General features: G+C 36.4%; 1 long non-coding RNA gene across 2 annotated transcripts in view; it reads left to right on the top strand.

The window, feature by feature from the left end:
• Positions 1 to 15,443, top strand: part of LOC127023124 (uncharacterized) — a 40,190-nt gene extending 24,747 nt beyond the window's left edge. For both annotated transcript variants that reach the window (XR_007767408.1, XR_007767407.1), the window contains 2 exons: positions 6,405 to 6,446; positions 14,145 to 15,443. This is a non-coding gene — a long non-coding RNA (uncharacterized LOC127023124). The remainder of the gene's footprint in view (positions 1 to 6,404; positions 6,447 to 14,144) is intronic.
• The last annotated feature ends 458 nt before the right edge of the window (positions 15,444 to 15,901 follow it).

Below are 15,901 nucleotides of genomic sequence, written 5' to 3'. Positions count from 1 at the left end.
CTATAATGTATTTATCATCTTTAGTGTTAAGCCCTCCATTCTCAGATCATAAAGATGTGTATAGCTGAAATAAGTACATTGAGTTATTTGGGAGGCTTTACCAATACGGGCTTACTGCCTAAAATGAGAAATGACTTTGTGTGTTCGTTAGCCAACATGAAATCCTTTCACTAGAATAATTTTGGTAAACTTTGTGTACATTTTATGCAATTGTCACTGGTAAATCCTGTAGAATCAAAGATAACAATGAGAGTGAATAGACTTTATTTTAATATGTAAATTACTATATACTTACGGGCACCGAGAATGTTGTATTGCACAATTCCTGCACCACTCAGCACATAAGCCATTAAGTTACTGCATTTAGCAAAGTAGCAATCTATTTCGAAAAAAGGGGATGGTATTAAACTTTGGCTTAGCTTTTAAGGAGATTAAACATTTGAGCTCATGCAAATTAATTTGTAATAACTCCATATGCATCTTGTATAATATGTTTGCATTTTGAAGTATTCTGAAAAATCTATAGCCAATTTTTTGTTTAAATTGTGAGCAGCAGCTCTGCTCTTGCAGCTTGTAGGCATATGCAGTGTTAACAATTCAGTTGTGTGTTAAGTCTTCATTGTAGACAAACTCTGTGTCCGATGACCATGGCACACAGAATGATTTAGACCTAGGATGTTGTTGGGTTTTTTTAGTGCCACTTGTATAATTAGGACTTTAAAAAATATATATATCCATTTAGGAATGGTGTTAGCAACACTAATACGGAAGAAAACACCTAATTTGTGAATTACTACTGAGAATAAGTTGTTGGAGATTGAAGAGGCTAGCTGAGTTTCTGGATTTTCTTCCCAATTTTTTCCAGTCCCTAGAGCAGAGTTAAGGTGAGTCTAGAGCCATTTGGTAAAACTCAAATGTTTGTAGGTTTTATATATTTGATTTTCCTTGTATTTTCTGTTTGCTGTTGCAAAGGCTGAATTATTGTTCCTACTGATCAGGTCTTAGTGTGTATAGGTGTTTGCTGCTGCTGTCGCTACCAGCAGAGGTGGGGGTGGGAGCGGAAGGGGGCACTAGTTCTTAGTACTGGCAGGAGCAGTTTGTTTTACAGGAGAGGAAGAGACTGTCGAGGTATGGGATGCCCGCATCCATCTGTCTCCTGTGGTTTCTAATAATGCACTATGCCAGTCATGAGCAACTTCAGAATTAGAGTCAACAACCTTTGTGCATTACAATGATTCGTGGAACGGTAAATAATTAGGAAGGACGGGATAGTTATGCTAGTCTGTTAGGTTCCCTAATAAATAAGTATCTAAGAATGAGTTATAAAGGCCACATATAGAGAATGAAGGATTGTGTTCAGAGGAGCACTTTGGAGAAAAAAGACTGAAAACTGCTTGATTAAATGGAAAGTCATTAGCAAACATTCTTGTCTGTAACATTCAGCTTTGCCTCAAGCTTTCAGAAATCTTTAGTGTGTTAATACACGTTTCCAGGAATGCTGATTTATTAGGAGAACCCAACAAGAATGAACATGCGCTTCCCATTAAAGCAATGGACTGTGTCTCAAAGAGGCCTTGGTTTAGTTTCCAGTTCAGGCTCCAAGCGAGTAGATCACTTCATGTCTCTGTGCCACAGTTTTACATATGTAAGATGAGTACTTGCTATTATTGCCTCTCTCTAGACTGTAAAAGGCAAAACAGGTCTTTTTGTATATTTATAGTACTTCCTGGAATGAAGCTTCAATCTCATCTGTGATAGCTGAGCAATGATGGCATAAGATAATGATCATGTGAATGGTTAGTTATGCTGGCCCACATATTATAGATTTGCAGGGGAAAAATTATGGGCTGTCAGTATCTGATGCAGAGTTTAATATTCCTTCTTGTCTGTGTACCCACTAGGGGTTGCAATGTGGGCCTGATGCATAGGGGGTGTGCTAAGGCTATCGTTGCCTGACCTTCGTATGACTCTCGCAAACAGTGAGAGAAGCAGCCTTCATTTCACTTTCGTACTGTTATGCTTGGTCAGCTGTTAACACTACCTAATTCAAATAACTGATTAGTAGATTTAATTATCCTAGAAAAACAAAGAAAGGCAGGCCAGTGAAAGTAAAAGTTGGAAAATGGCGTTTATTTTTCGCTCTGAGATCTGTATCATCAGTGGCTGGTTATCATTGTATCCTTGTGAAATGGAGTTTAGAATTGTGAAAATACATAGTACGAGTCTAACTCAAATGTCAAACCTGTATGGCGTTAGTATAGCACAGTGCTTTCAGAAAGTAAAATGATGCATGAATAAGGTGCAGGAACCAAATCTTTACAAACAAACAAGTTATTGAGTATAATGGTCTCTGTTGTTACTGTCTGTTTGATGCTTTTTTCCCCCCCGCAGTATCATGATAAAAATGTGACTTCAAGTAGCTTTTTTCTTGGGGAAGGAAAGAGTAAGTGACCTTGCATTTACTGCAGAGCTGCTGCTACGCAATGGTATGCTTTTTGTGTTAGACTACATGATAAATTTGTCATTTTGTATTAGAATTTTACTATGCCAAAAATACAGCCTAGTCAGAAAACTGCATGTTTCAAATCTGCCTTTGTAATCTTATTTACATTAGCTTGTACTCATGCATATCCTCCCTGAAGTCAATGGTATGAATCCAGTCTTAATGAAATTATTTGTTGTTTATTTTTACTCATCTGGTAATTATACTTCACTATCTGGTTCGTTTGTGACCATTCAAGCAAAAGACTCAAGATCAGAAATAAAATCTTCTTTGCTGCTGCACTGGAGCCAGTTCTAAAGAAATGAAAAGTTCTTGTATCCTATTCTTAAAACATCGTACAATCTGGCAAGGAGTATTCATATGGTATTATGAAGGTTGCTTATATATTTCAGATTTTTAAATATAGATGGGACTATGTGTTAAAGCTATTTTTGATGAAAGACAATGATCTAATATTGTAACTAGTTACATCTGCCAGTAAGCCTAAAAGGATCTTTGATGAATTGAGTTATCCCACACACAAAAATACAAGATTGATAGGAAAACTAGTAAGTTGTTATTAAAGTCTAGAAATAAAGCATAATAACATTTACATACAGTAAATACACAATATTAATATATAATATTTATATTTTACTCTTCCTACTCAAAAGCAATAAAGCAACTTTAAAAGAATTTAATCAACAGAAACATATTCAGGAGGGCTGCAAACACTGTAAATTTTGAAGCATAGATTTCATTTTTCCAAAATTGCTGCTTCATATTTTGCATAAAGTTCACAAAGGATTTAGATGAAGTTTATTTTCTGAGGCACAAGAATTGCTCTGCCCTCTCCCCCATGTGGAATCAATCAGAAAACATCCATCCATTTTTCAGACTTTGACTATTTATACTTATTTGTGCAAAATATTTTCCTCAAGATGTTTCAAAAACTAAGGTCCAAACTTTCTTTAAAACTTCGTAACATGAAATAATGATTTGTATAGTCACTTTACTGTGTGGTTTGTTCATCCTGGTTAATATAAAATGCTTGTTGCTGATTAAAGCTTAAAATAGGGGAGAAAAAAAACCAGGAACATCCTAACTTCCCCCCCCCCCCCCCCCCCCGCCATGGGGTATGGTCAGTGATGTTAGCAGAGTTCTGGGCTAGAGCTTTTATTGTTTTTTGTTTGTTTACTTGTTTCAGTCTTTGCTGTGGAAGAATTATGAGAGGTTTGGTCAGCTCTTGTCTTGCAGACAAAGTAATGCCTATTGTTTGTGCTATTAATCTGTGGCATTTGGAGTAGTTTGTTTTTAAATGGTCTTAGACTGTGCAGTAGCACAGTCTACTTTATTGCAGCCAATATAGAGAATTTAGAGTGTTTTTCACTAGAGTACATTATATCAAAGGTCCAGAATTCTAAATTCTCATGAAAAGTAACAGACTTAAAATAAAAAAAGAGAAAAAGAATTTTTTTTAAATCCAAAAATGCTGTATGCAGAGAAAAAGGTGCATCCAGATAACTCCCTTACAATTAAGATGTGACATATATCTCTTCCTGTTCCATGATATGCTACTTTCTCAGTAGGATGAGACTGACAACTTTATCACATTGGGGTTAATCATGCAGGTCTAAAGACCTTCTTTGAGAATCTCAAAGTGGAAATGTTGATTTATTGAATGGAAGCTTTTTTGAAATGTTCTGATTTTGGTCACTTGTCACAAACCAAACCAAATATCAAGTCAAATAGGTGTTTACAACCAATGCAGGTTGACACTGTAACATCTTTCCCATTGAAAATTTGATTTTCAGATCTGTAAAAGGTTTTATTTGAAGATTCTAATTTTCTTTGAATGCTTGATTATCTTTCCTGGTGGAAAACTCTTACAAATGAAAACACAATCAGATTTTGACTCGTATTTAAGTTTTTTAATTGTAAGTCTGTTTTTCAAAGAAGAAGAGTAATTTTCCAAAATTACTTCCGTAGAAAACCTTTGAACTGCAGCAGTGCTTTCTCTGACTTGGACTTTAGATGGATATTTACAATTTTATATGGACTGTAGAAATAGGCTAACAAAACAGTATGCTGACTATAGCTTTTTTTCTGATCTTAAATATTTTATGCGTGACGTAGAATCGGCTTTACTGATTAAATGCCTATCTCAAATATAATAGAGGTCACTTGCCTTGTCTGTTTCTATGATTACGTAAGTCATCTTAGTTTAAAAATCTATGTATATCTTCAGAAAAGGAGGCGGGGAAGATGAAGTCAAAGGACTGACAGTTTATATAGTGTGCTCAGAATAAAATAAGTAGAAACTCTGGATAGATCTAAAGAGTATTATTAATGGAGATATTTTTATCAACCAATTTAAGATCTTATATCTAATCAACTGTGAATTAGTCTCAAAGGCACTTGGTTGACAATGACCATGTGCAAAATAGTTTCTGTGAGGAATTTAGTACAAACTATTTCCAGAAATATTGTTGGCTCAAAAACTGTGGAAAAGTATAAAGAAAATGTACTTCTAGGAGAAAATTCTGGTTTCTGCTCCTACTCCACATTATTTCACCCACCACTATATGTAGGGTCCCACGTGGTATAATTGTTCCAGCCTCTTGAAGCTTAGAATCAGGAATCTTTTCCAGTTAGATTATTTCCTTTCTGACACAATTCAGTATTTTTCTCTCATTTTCATTTCTTAAGCTGAAACAAAGTTATTGTGCCACTTACGGGAACAAGCTGAGTAAAATAAGTGTATGTACACATTAAAGAAGTTCTAGTGGAAATCTAGTAAAAACGTAAAAGCAGTTTCGGTAGCCACAGCCATCTCTAAGAAGAGCCTAAATGACTACACTGATTTTTAAAATGTCTCATTTGCCGTACAGTGATTCTAGTGGAGGAAATGGAGCTCAAATGTTGTTTTGGTTCTGAGAATTTTTTCTTCCTTTGGAAATTTTGTAACACATATAACATACACTTTTATTCCCATTGTTACACAATGAAAAGGGAACGATGACTGATTTCCTGTTTTGCAGGTTTTTGTCCAGAAGCATATACTATTAATTATGTATACCGTTGGTAGAGATTCATTTTTCTTGTACAGAAGGCTTAAATTCTTTTCCTTTCCTGGCCGTTAGATTTGTACTACTACTTCTAGGTAAAATGTGCAGTGAATATCCAAGTAATTCATCTTTAGCCTATACTGGGATAAACCTCCTCACTCTAGTGGTATTTGAGAGTTCCTTCTTGGCTTTTTTTACAGAAAACTTTTCTTTCATTTAGCCTTACTTTTGTCTTTACTTGAGATAATAGGATCATCTTGTGTTAAGCAAAGGATGGTGTAATCTTAACGTGATTCTGAAGATGTGCACATGTGATCAAGATGAGGTCAAGCATTTAGTGGAAAGTTCCATATGAGAACAAAGCAGACCTCAAGTAAAACCTCAGTCTAAATGTGCTAGTAGTGATCTATCTTCAGTATCATTGGTTGCTTACCTACCTGTAATTATACAAGAAATTCTTTGGGTTGGTAACCATGCGTTTCTAAAACTGCAAGGTACCACTAGTTAATAACAACTTTCCTGTTAATCCTATTTCTGTTAATAACATATGACTAGACTGAGAAATTTAGATAGTTTTAATCAATAATGACTTCTCTCACACTGTTTTAAAAATAGAACTGTTTTGTATTTCAGAAAATGAATCCATTTTAGAAGCTTAAGATTTTTACATCTTATTAGCTCTCAGTAAGTCTTGTTTCTAGGATATCATGTGTAACTTGAAGTTTTTATACTAAACTATACTATAGTTGATATCATGCCTATACATGTAGAATAACGTAAGAATTCACCACTGAGGCAGCATGCAAAATGTTCTCTTCTTGTGTAACACTCAGTTCTCTGACTTGTTCATACAGCTCCAAACGGCTTCTGGGGGAATTGCACGCTCGTATCTGAAGGTAAAGCTAAGTTTTCTTTATTCGGTGTAATTATCTCACGGAAATCTCTGATGTCCGTCTCCTGACTTGTTAGCCTGTGAAATGGTAATCTTCAGGTTTTGCCGATGCATCTCGAATTGCCCCGCAGCGGTGGGAGGCCGGCAGGCCCGAGCAGCCTGCCGGGCCGCTAGGTGGCAGTGTTAGGTAGGCTGTAGCAGTAGAGTAGGCAGCGTGACTGCATTTGGCTCGAATGTGGAGAGTCGATTAAAAAGTTTGTGCAGGTAAGTTGTCTTGCTTAAATGTAGTTTTATTTAATAAGTAGATTTTTTTTCTTTGCCACTCACTTACTGACAGCTTTCCATCTTTTCTTGAGGGGCAGCTTGCTTTCACTAGGTCTGCTAAATTATCCCATGTATTTTGATTACTTAAGTCCAGAAGAGCTGCCTCATTGTTTGAGACCACGTCACTTAAGAATTTAAAACAAAATGTTGTTAGACAGTAATTTCTCTGTATTAAAATAATTGTTAAAGCTTCTTAAAAAGAAAATAAGGAATACCATAGATTTAAGAACTACTGTGTGATAAGGTCTCCCCTGAGACCTTATCGCTCTCTACAACCACCTGAAAGCAGGTTGTAGCGAGGTGGGTGTCAGTCTCTTTTCCCAAGTAACAAGTGATAGGAAATGGCCTCAAGTTGCGTCAGGGGACATTTAGATCGGATATTAGGAAAAATGTCTTCACCAAAAGGGTTATCAAGCATTGGGACAGGCTGCCCAGGGAAGTGGTTGAGTCACCATCCCTGGAGGTATTTAAAAGATGTGTAGACCTGGCGCTTAGGGATGTGGTTTAGTGGTGGGCTTGGCAGTGTTAGGTTTACGGTCAGACTCGATGATCTTAAAGGTCTTTTCCAACCTAAATGATTCTATGATGATAGTCTTCTGTCTAATTTTTGTCTTGTGTTCTCCTTAAAAAAGTCTAAATAGCACAGGTTATACACTGGTAATATGCATTCATATATACTGCCCTTCACTTTCCAGTTGCAGATCTCTGCAGTGTTAGGTCTTGCCAGCATGGCACTTCATTCTTACATGAAGTTCATTGAGGGAACGTTGTATGAAAACCAAGGAATATGTAAATCACAGCACAAGAGTACAAATGGCTTAAATTATGCTGTTATTAAATCTCTTATTTATTTGCATGTGAAAAAATAGTAATAGCTGTATGAATTGTGTTTAACAAAATACAAATTGTGACTTACGAAGTGGAATCAGGTGTGTTGTTAGGACACCACCAAGAGACATAGAGTACGAAGAAATATCTTTCAGTGCTAGTGTTGAAAATGGGAGAAAAGCAGCAAATCTCTGACAGGAACTTTCAGTTCAGAATACCTACTTGGGGGGGCAGGGAGGAAGAGGAGCAGTGAGGAATCAGGAGTTAAGGAAGTAGCTCAGTTTGTGCAAGGTGTTGGATTTTGAGTTTCTCGGTTCACAAAATAAAGAAACAATGGTGCTTTTTAATTGTAGAGACTACCAGAAAGGCTAGAGACAGAGCAAGAGTCCTTTATGATTTTTCTGATATTTCTGATTGAAATTCAGCCATATATAGCAGATTAGCAGGAAGCTATCTGGGACCAATTATTTAACTCGCAACCCTCTACTGGAGGATCTAGATCATGAATAAAATTTAAGCTGTGCCTCAGTTCAAACATTAATTTCATAGTCTGTAAATTACATGATATAACCAATCTACAGATACATTGATTTCTTTAGAATTCTTTCTAGGTTTGAAGATCTTAAAATATCATTTAGCCATATGTAATTATTAACATATAATCAGGAATGTATTTGGAAGAATTTGTGTCTATAATGGTTTGCCTTTATGACCTCTGAATCTCCCTTTTGAAACAGAGCTCTTTGCTCTTCTTTGAACCCCAAAAGCTTTTCTACAATAGTTTTCCTTGAAAGCAGACCCACTGCATGGTCAGGAATTTGTAGGGTTATCTCTAATCTAATTCAAACCAACAAATTCTGCAAATTGCTGCTTGTCCTCAAATATCTTTCAGATGGTAAAAGATGTCATTCGTGTTGACTTGTCTACTACTCAACCTAGAACAGTCTCGGGTTTTACAAAAAATGAGTTGCAAAGTTACATAGAAGTGTCTGAATGGTTTCCTGAGCTTCCTCCTGCCCTGTCCATGATTCAGCCTGGTGGAGGGTCTGTCAGCTGCTGAAGTTGATTATGAAGAATTAGACAAAGCAGTGTGAGAGTTCACATTGCATAGTGGTTGCAGAGCTCTTCAGTATGTTGTCATTACACAGTATACAAGCTACTGATGGTATCTCTTCATACCTTTCTAGCAGTACAGCCTAGCATGACTTCCAGTTCAGCAAGGTCACCTTAGATGTTTGCTACAAATGGTGGAACTTCTCCTGTGAAAGCTAAACTTAAACTTTAAAAGTTGTCCTGAATTGAGATGTAAATCCTGGTCTAAACTCTTCTGAAGTCACCCATTGATTTAATTGGGTTTGGGCTAGTTCCTTAGTCTTGTGGCAACTATTAGGGTGCATGCTTAAAAAAAAAACAAACCAAAAAACCCAAAACCTCTTGAAATTTTGTCTTTGTATCACTTTACCACCCCTGGACATTTCCAGGGCTTACCTACCATAAATTTTTGCATGCTAAAATACAGAGTTGTTGTAGCGTGTTCTCCCAGAAGGCTCTGTTTCCATTTTGCATCTGTTAAGAGGTTTTCCTTTTCTTTTCTTTGAATATGTCAACTTTGAGCAATATTGATGATAATAAAACTGAGAGAACTATTGCTGCAGGTGCATTTATATTTTCAATCACACTTGACTTCTGCCTTTGTGCACCTACTTGGCAAGCAGTAGCTCATTTTCAAGAGACATTGATGGCTTACTACAGAGTTCTTCCCACGGCCACAGAGCAGCAGTTGAAGACTGCTTTGTTTCAGAGCACTGGAGGTAATTGCTTGGTGACAGGCAGAGCTTAACGTGTTTGAACTGCCTAAAGGGACAAGCTGAGTTTAAAGAACTGCAAAAATTACAAAACTCAATAAGCAAACAGGGCCTGGCCCCAAGCCTACATTTCAAAGAGGCTGTGTGACCTATCAGCTAGTGCCAGGATGCAGCATGGGAATCCCTGTTATACAAAGGTACAAAATTAGGAAGGCACTTTAGCATCCAGTGAGGATACCCAGAGGGCACACATATATTACAGAAAGCATATGTAACATGTCATGAAAATATGGAAAAAACCCCAACTGGCTGCTTTCCTGGATGCCTGGCAGCCAGGTATTCAGAAAGATGGGCACTTCTCTAATGAATAATGTATTCTGTGTGTTAAGAGTACTACATACATCATACATTTGGTCAATGCCTGTGTCTGTTGCATACATGCAGTGTCTGTCCAGATGAACACAATGCATGTGAGGGTGATGCAAAGTCACTCGCCACTTGCAGGTTTTATTTGCTGGGTGCCACAGAGGCTGCTGCTCAGTACTCTGTACAAGGCATCCAGACTTTGTGAAATGGCCACATTCATTCGTTGTAGAAGTCCATCAGAGTAAGAAGAATAATATTTCAGGAAGGAATTGGGCCTGAAGAAAGTAAGCAAGAGGGGTTGTCATTAAAATTAAGGGAGGAGGATTTAAAAATAAATATCAGAATGCTCTGGAATTGTGTTTCCCAGAGCAACAAGCTTTGCATGCCAACTTACACAAGCCCCTGTTGCCAGCTACTGTTTCTGTGATGCGTGCCCAGTCTTCTCTAGGTAGATTTCTTACAGCTGTGGATTGCCAAAGGTATAACAAGAGGAATATTCCCAGCACTGGCATAACTTAGAGCATTTACGTTCAAAGAAAATATTTTCTTCAGGTGTCAGAAATCTCCTGATCTGAGAGGAAGGGAAAAAAAGGAAGAGGAGGGGGGGAAAAAGTTCAGGCTCATAAGCTGTGAATATTTCATTAGTGATGAAGCATTTTTCTTGAGAGGACTTTTTAAAGAAAAAAGTGAGGAAAAATCAGAATCTAAACACAAACAAAGATAATGCAATTAACAGGCTTGGCCAAAAGAAGGCTGAATTAAAGATCTTAGGCATGTAGAAAATCCCTTTTCCAGACCTGTCCTACCACAAAAAAAGGGAAATTTTCTCTAAAAGCCAGGTATGAGACCCAAGAATGGAGAAGCAACTGTTAGGACTTAGTTGGGATGATAGCTCAATATTTTTATTTTTATAATGGCTATCCTCACAAAAGATTGAAGCAAAGATTAAAAAAAAAAAAAAGGTTGATTTAAGCTAAACACAACTAAAATCAACTAATTTTCTCCCTCCTCTCTACCGCTAAGTCCTACTGGAGGATTGTTTGGGTAAGGCACTTTACCCAATTTCATATTCTCAAAACTAAAGAATCTTGTGGATTCTCCAATTTTTGGATCGTGGTCCAGATGTTAGAGAAAATTCTGATGAATATTGTATAGACATTACTACATTTCTGACTAAGGTGATGTGAGTGTGTATCAAGGCTTCTCAGAGATATTGATGAACTAATTGAATTATCTAGCACTGATTCTGACTTTTCACATTTTTAATCAAATTTCTCTAAGTTCAAGATTTCTCCTTGAATCAGTATGCCAAGTATTAGCCTGCATTGTGTCCATCATTCATAAATATTCCCACAGCATAAAACAAACCTATTTTATTTAAATACAAATAAGTCACTGGATTTCATTATGTAACAAATTTTGCCTTAGGTTATGTATAGTCTTTGAAAGTGACTGTAATGTATTCCAAGCTTTTAATATTCCTGTCTGGTGTTTCTTTTTATTATTATACTCTTTTTTGTTTGTCCGAAGTGGAAGAGATTATCTGTACTCGTAACATAAGCCTTCAGAATATCCCACTATACAAAGGTTATAGGACTGAGCCCTATTTTTTCCACAGAATAAATAACTTTTGAACAAAAGGCTTCACTATGTTGTTAGTCAGATTCTCTTACTTTCCTTGCACTGCTGTTAAGTTGAGATGGTTAACATTACCTTCAGTAGTCAGAGAGAAGCCGCCAGATTGAGATGTTGCCAAAAATATCAGAATTAAGAAAATAAAATGTGTGCAGTTAGCCAAGGAAATTATTTTCTTGTAGCAGTGGGAACAGCAGCTCTCACAGAGAAACTAGTCCCAAACCTTTGGCAAAATTAGGATTCTGAAAGCAGTTACAGAGCAGTTTCTAACAGCAAGGTGACTCAGGATTCCTGGAAGGATGGAAGGTCTGTTTAAATGTAGCAGCCTGATAAAAGGACTTTTTGGTTTTGATCTCCCAGTAAATTTAGTGATAAACTCCTTGAGTGTTTGTTTAGGTCCATCTGTAAAAATAACTTAATTGGGATGGAGTCTACAGCACGGCGTTCTTTTTTCTTGTTCTATTATAATTTTCTGACCCTAATTTCCTGCTTCCTCATTTGGTTTGAATTGGACCAGTTCATGAGAAAAGTCTTCCCCATAAGGCATAAATTCTGTGTGTGGGAGAATTCTTTATAACTATTTGTTCTGTGAATTGGAATAATAAACTATTATACTACTACTATGGATTTGAAAGCTACTTTGGCTAATGGCAGCAAGTCTGAAATTTTTATTTCATTGTTATTCATTTTTCAGTTAATCCCACTGTGCAATTTGAGATAATCTATTTGCTCTGGTTTTTTTCTTTGGCAAAAATGCAAAAACCTTCTTGTCCACCAAATGCATGTGCATACTATGGACTTATGTTACTGACGTGTCTGTACTTTTATTGAAGCTCTGAATGAATGTTTTTGAATAACACACCATAAATGTTTTTCACAGAGTATTTCATAAATCTATTTAGAAATTATAACACAGATTATTCGCAGTCTTGAATTAGTGATGTGAAGTGCATTAAGTTCTTCACATGAAAGGCTCAATGGTACTGAATTCAATACAGCTGTTCTTTGGTTGCATCCATGCAGGCTATCGCTGATATTGTTGGCTGTAGATGCTAATATTCTGTAACATTTTATTCTGAGGATTTGTATTTACTTTTGATTTTTTACTTTCCGTATTAGGTCAAAGAGTTTGACGTTTTCAGCACAAGAGCATGTTCTTTCCAAATCCAAAATTTTCGTTTTGTTTACATTTATGATAAACTTTCTGAAATCCTTTGCAACATTTTAAAAAGTTTTTCAATTTGCAGCTTTAAGGTTATGACTAAATAACATAATTTAATCACCTTAAATTGTCTTTGAATGCTGATTTGAATCGCTTGTATGCAAACCGCTAGTAATTGTGTTGGGCAATATATGTCCATGTTTTTTGACACTCCTAGTTATATAAGCTGTGTTTATTGAGTAACAGATATTGTAGATATTAAAAAAAAAAATCTTTAACTGCAGCTGCTTTTGTGACACAGCAGGTTTTTAAGGCTCCCTTCAAAGGTGCTGCTGGGGAACTTCTAGGCACTGCCTTATTTATGATGATAATGTTGTGGTAACATTGGCTTCAGGGGAGGGACTTTTCAAAGCTTCTAGGTGCTTTAACAGCACAAGGAATTTGTGCTCCCAAGTCCCTTAGCTACTTCTGAAAAACACATTGCATGTATGAACCTAACTGTAAGGATAGATACTTGCTTGGGCCATCATTTGGATTAAATGGACTCCTTTAGTGCAGAAGAGGACAAAAAATACAGAAAATTTCTGGAATTAAATTAAAAACATTGACTAAGTCTGCAAATATACGTGGGTATCTCCACAGGAAAATCTTTGTGGATCTGGGTGAAGATTGCATGTTAAAATAACTAAAAATAGTTACGAAACTATGAATTTTCTAGAAGACAATTTCATTTTCAGGTTCAAATCTGAAGCCTATTGAAATATAAGGAACTTTGACTCTGCAGAGTATAAGGCTTGGGGTAGTTTTTGAGAGCCTTCCTGTCATTGAATAGTACAAGGAGTCTTAATGATGTCTGTAAGATTAGTCATTCATTGCCTCTAGGGATACAGTAGTGATTAACAGTGAAAAACATCCTGATAAAGTAAACTAAATAAAATAATAATTGTATCTTGAGTGATTAACAAAGTGTATGGTTGGATATAATCTTCTGGAGGGAATTTTCTAAAACACTGAGTGTGTGTTCCTGCAAAATTAGTCATAGTCAGTCAAAACATTTCAGTACCAAGTACTGGAAAATATATTTTATTTTGCATTCATCCACACAAAGCTAGCGTTTCTCACGTGCTCATGCTTGTAAGTGATTCTCAGTAGACTAACGTGAAATCAGATCATAAGTATGAAAGAGCAAGACCTTGCATGTCACATACTCTACAATATCAGGCATTGGAAAAATAACAAAACACTTTTCAACAGACTTGTTAGATTGTTATATAAATTGGTGTTTTTTCATCGTTACACTGTATTACATCTAATCTTCTGTAAGTGTTCTTGCTTATTGCTTTTTTAATGAATGCCTTTCTCAGTTCTGAGTTACAGCTAGTCTTACGGTTTTAGGAGGGGCAGGTATTGCTACAAACACAGATGGTTTTGGTTCATTTCCAAAGTAAAATGATTAACTCAGTGTTGGCAGCGGCATCTACCACTTCATATATATTTAAATATATTTTATGGTAAGAGTTGTTTGTTCTAGATATAAGGGTGGGAAGTGCATCTATACCCTCTAATCTAATCAACCTTTCAGAGTTCACAGTGGCAATCAAGTCCTGGAAAGAAGATTTTGATGAGAACAAAGCCGTTGAGGAATTCTGCTGAGTCCTGTTAGAATGATGACTTGGAATTGATATAATGCCAATACGTGTGGCAAGTCTGTTAAAAGCAGCCTTATTGATTTGGTTATAGTGCTTCATAGATTTTCCATAAAACTGCTTTTCGTGGACCATATAGGCAGACCATGCAGGGCAGTCTCCTGTCATGCTTTCGCACTGACAGCATGCTGATCACAAAGCAGAAGAGTGTTTGGAAGTGTTGTTATTCTTTAGAGACTTTGAATTGCCAAACTAGTGGTAAGTCTAGTCTACCCCCGACGAACGTTGGTTAATAGTGTGACAATTCCTAAATAAATTGCCTCACTGACCCTGCTCGTGGTCTTCTTCAGGGCGCCCCACTTAAGCCTGCAGCCATCACCTTTCTTGGTACAGAGTTCCATAGCATGCTCATTCCAATCTGAGGCCTTAGGCTGTAAACCTCTGTTGTTCATTGTGATCTCCTTCAACAGGTCAGGTCAACACCTGCAGTTCCATTCTCTGCAGCATTATAGTACACATCTTGTTTCTGAAAAGCAATGTGTTATTTAAAACGAAACACTTCAGAGAAATCAGTTTTTAAAAGAGCAATCAGTCTGACATGTCTCCATGTCCACCTTTCTCAAGTCAGTGTTCTCTCTCTGTAAATTTAAAGTCCTGTGCTATGTCAGGTGTTTTGAACAAAGTGAAATCACTCCTTCAACTCTCCTGATTGGGGTTGAAATACTGAAAGACTCATCTCTTCTTTTATTGTTATCACCATGCTTTAAATATCTCAAATGTCTTCATTTCCTGAAGGATTCTTTCTTTAACTATTTGGAATACAAATACAATACATGTTGCTGTAACCTTCTCAGAAACTTCTTGTCCCTGAGCGGAGGAATGTGGCTTTAAGGTCTTCCTATGCCCTCAAATTTTGTTTAATTTTATGCAGGTATCAGGAATATACTTCTTCATTATTCAAGATGCTAATACACTTGTTTAAAAAAAATTAAAAAAGCTAATTTAATAGCAAAAAATCAGTAGACTCCATGTCACTAATTTCTTTGAAGGTGTATGGGTTTTATCACTCTATCACAAATTTTGAATGAATGTCTTCCAATATGTAGAAATCAGCAGACAGTATGAGCTGTTGATTGGTTCTAAAATTGTCTTGACAAATTGCAATCTCATAAATATTTTCTGTTTACCTTGAAGCTTGTTCTGAATGCTATTACTTCTGCTATCTGTTTTTAAAAGCTTGCATTTATTTTTTTTAAGTGATTCTTTGCTTTGTAATAAAGACATTACAGAGCTGTTCTTAACTGTCCTTTGTTACACCTTTAAAAATTGACAAGAATGCTGTTGTGAGTTAATATATTTGACAAGTCCTCCTAATTAAAAAAAAAAGGAAAAAAGTCTGTATCTGACACGAAAGTCTGTAATGTTTGCAAGGTTCTGTGTTGTTATGATGTAGAATGCCAGGGAAAAACCCATAAAGAAAGTGCAATTGCATGGCAAAATTGGAGACAGTTTCTTCAGGGGGAAAGGGGCGTTCCCCCACATGTGAAGAGATTCAGCTTTTGAACAGCTTAGCTTCACACTTCTCCTATTTTTGTTGGTATAAAATTCATCTCAAACTTTCAACAGTTGGTTTTGCAGATGTAGTCTTAGATGAATGATCATGTGACTATGAAATGCAGTGTAGAGATGACCA

The sequence above is a fragment of the Gymnogyps californianus genome, chromosome 17, assembly GCF_018139145.2.
Source record: "Gymnogyps californianus isolate 813 chromosome 17, ASM1813914v2, whole genome shotgun sequence".
In the NCBI taxonomy this organism is placed as follows: Eukaryota; Metazoa; Chordata; class Aves; order Accipitriformes; family Cathartidae; genus Gymnogyps; species Gymnogyps californianus.
The sequence above is the reverse complement of the archived record's forward strand: the minus strand, read 5'-3'. Positions and strand labels throughout refer to the sequence as shown.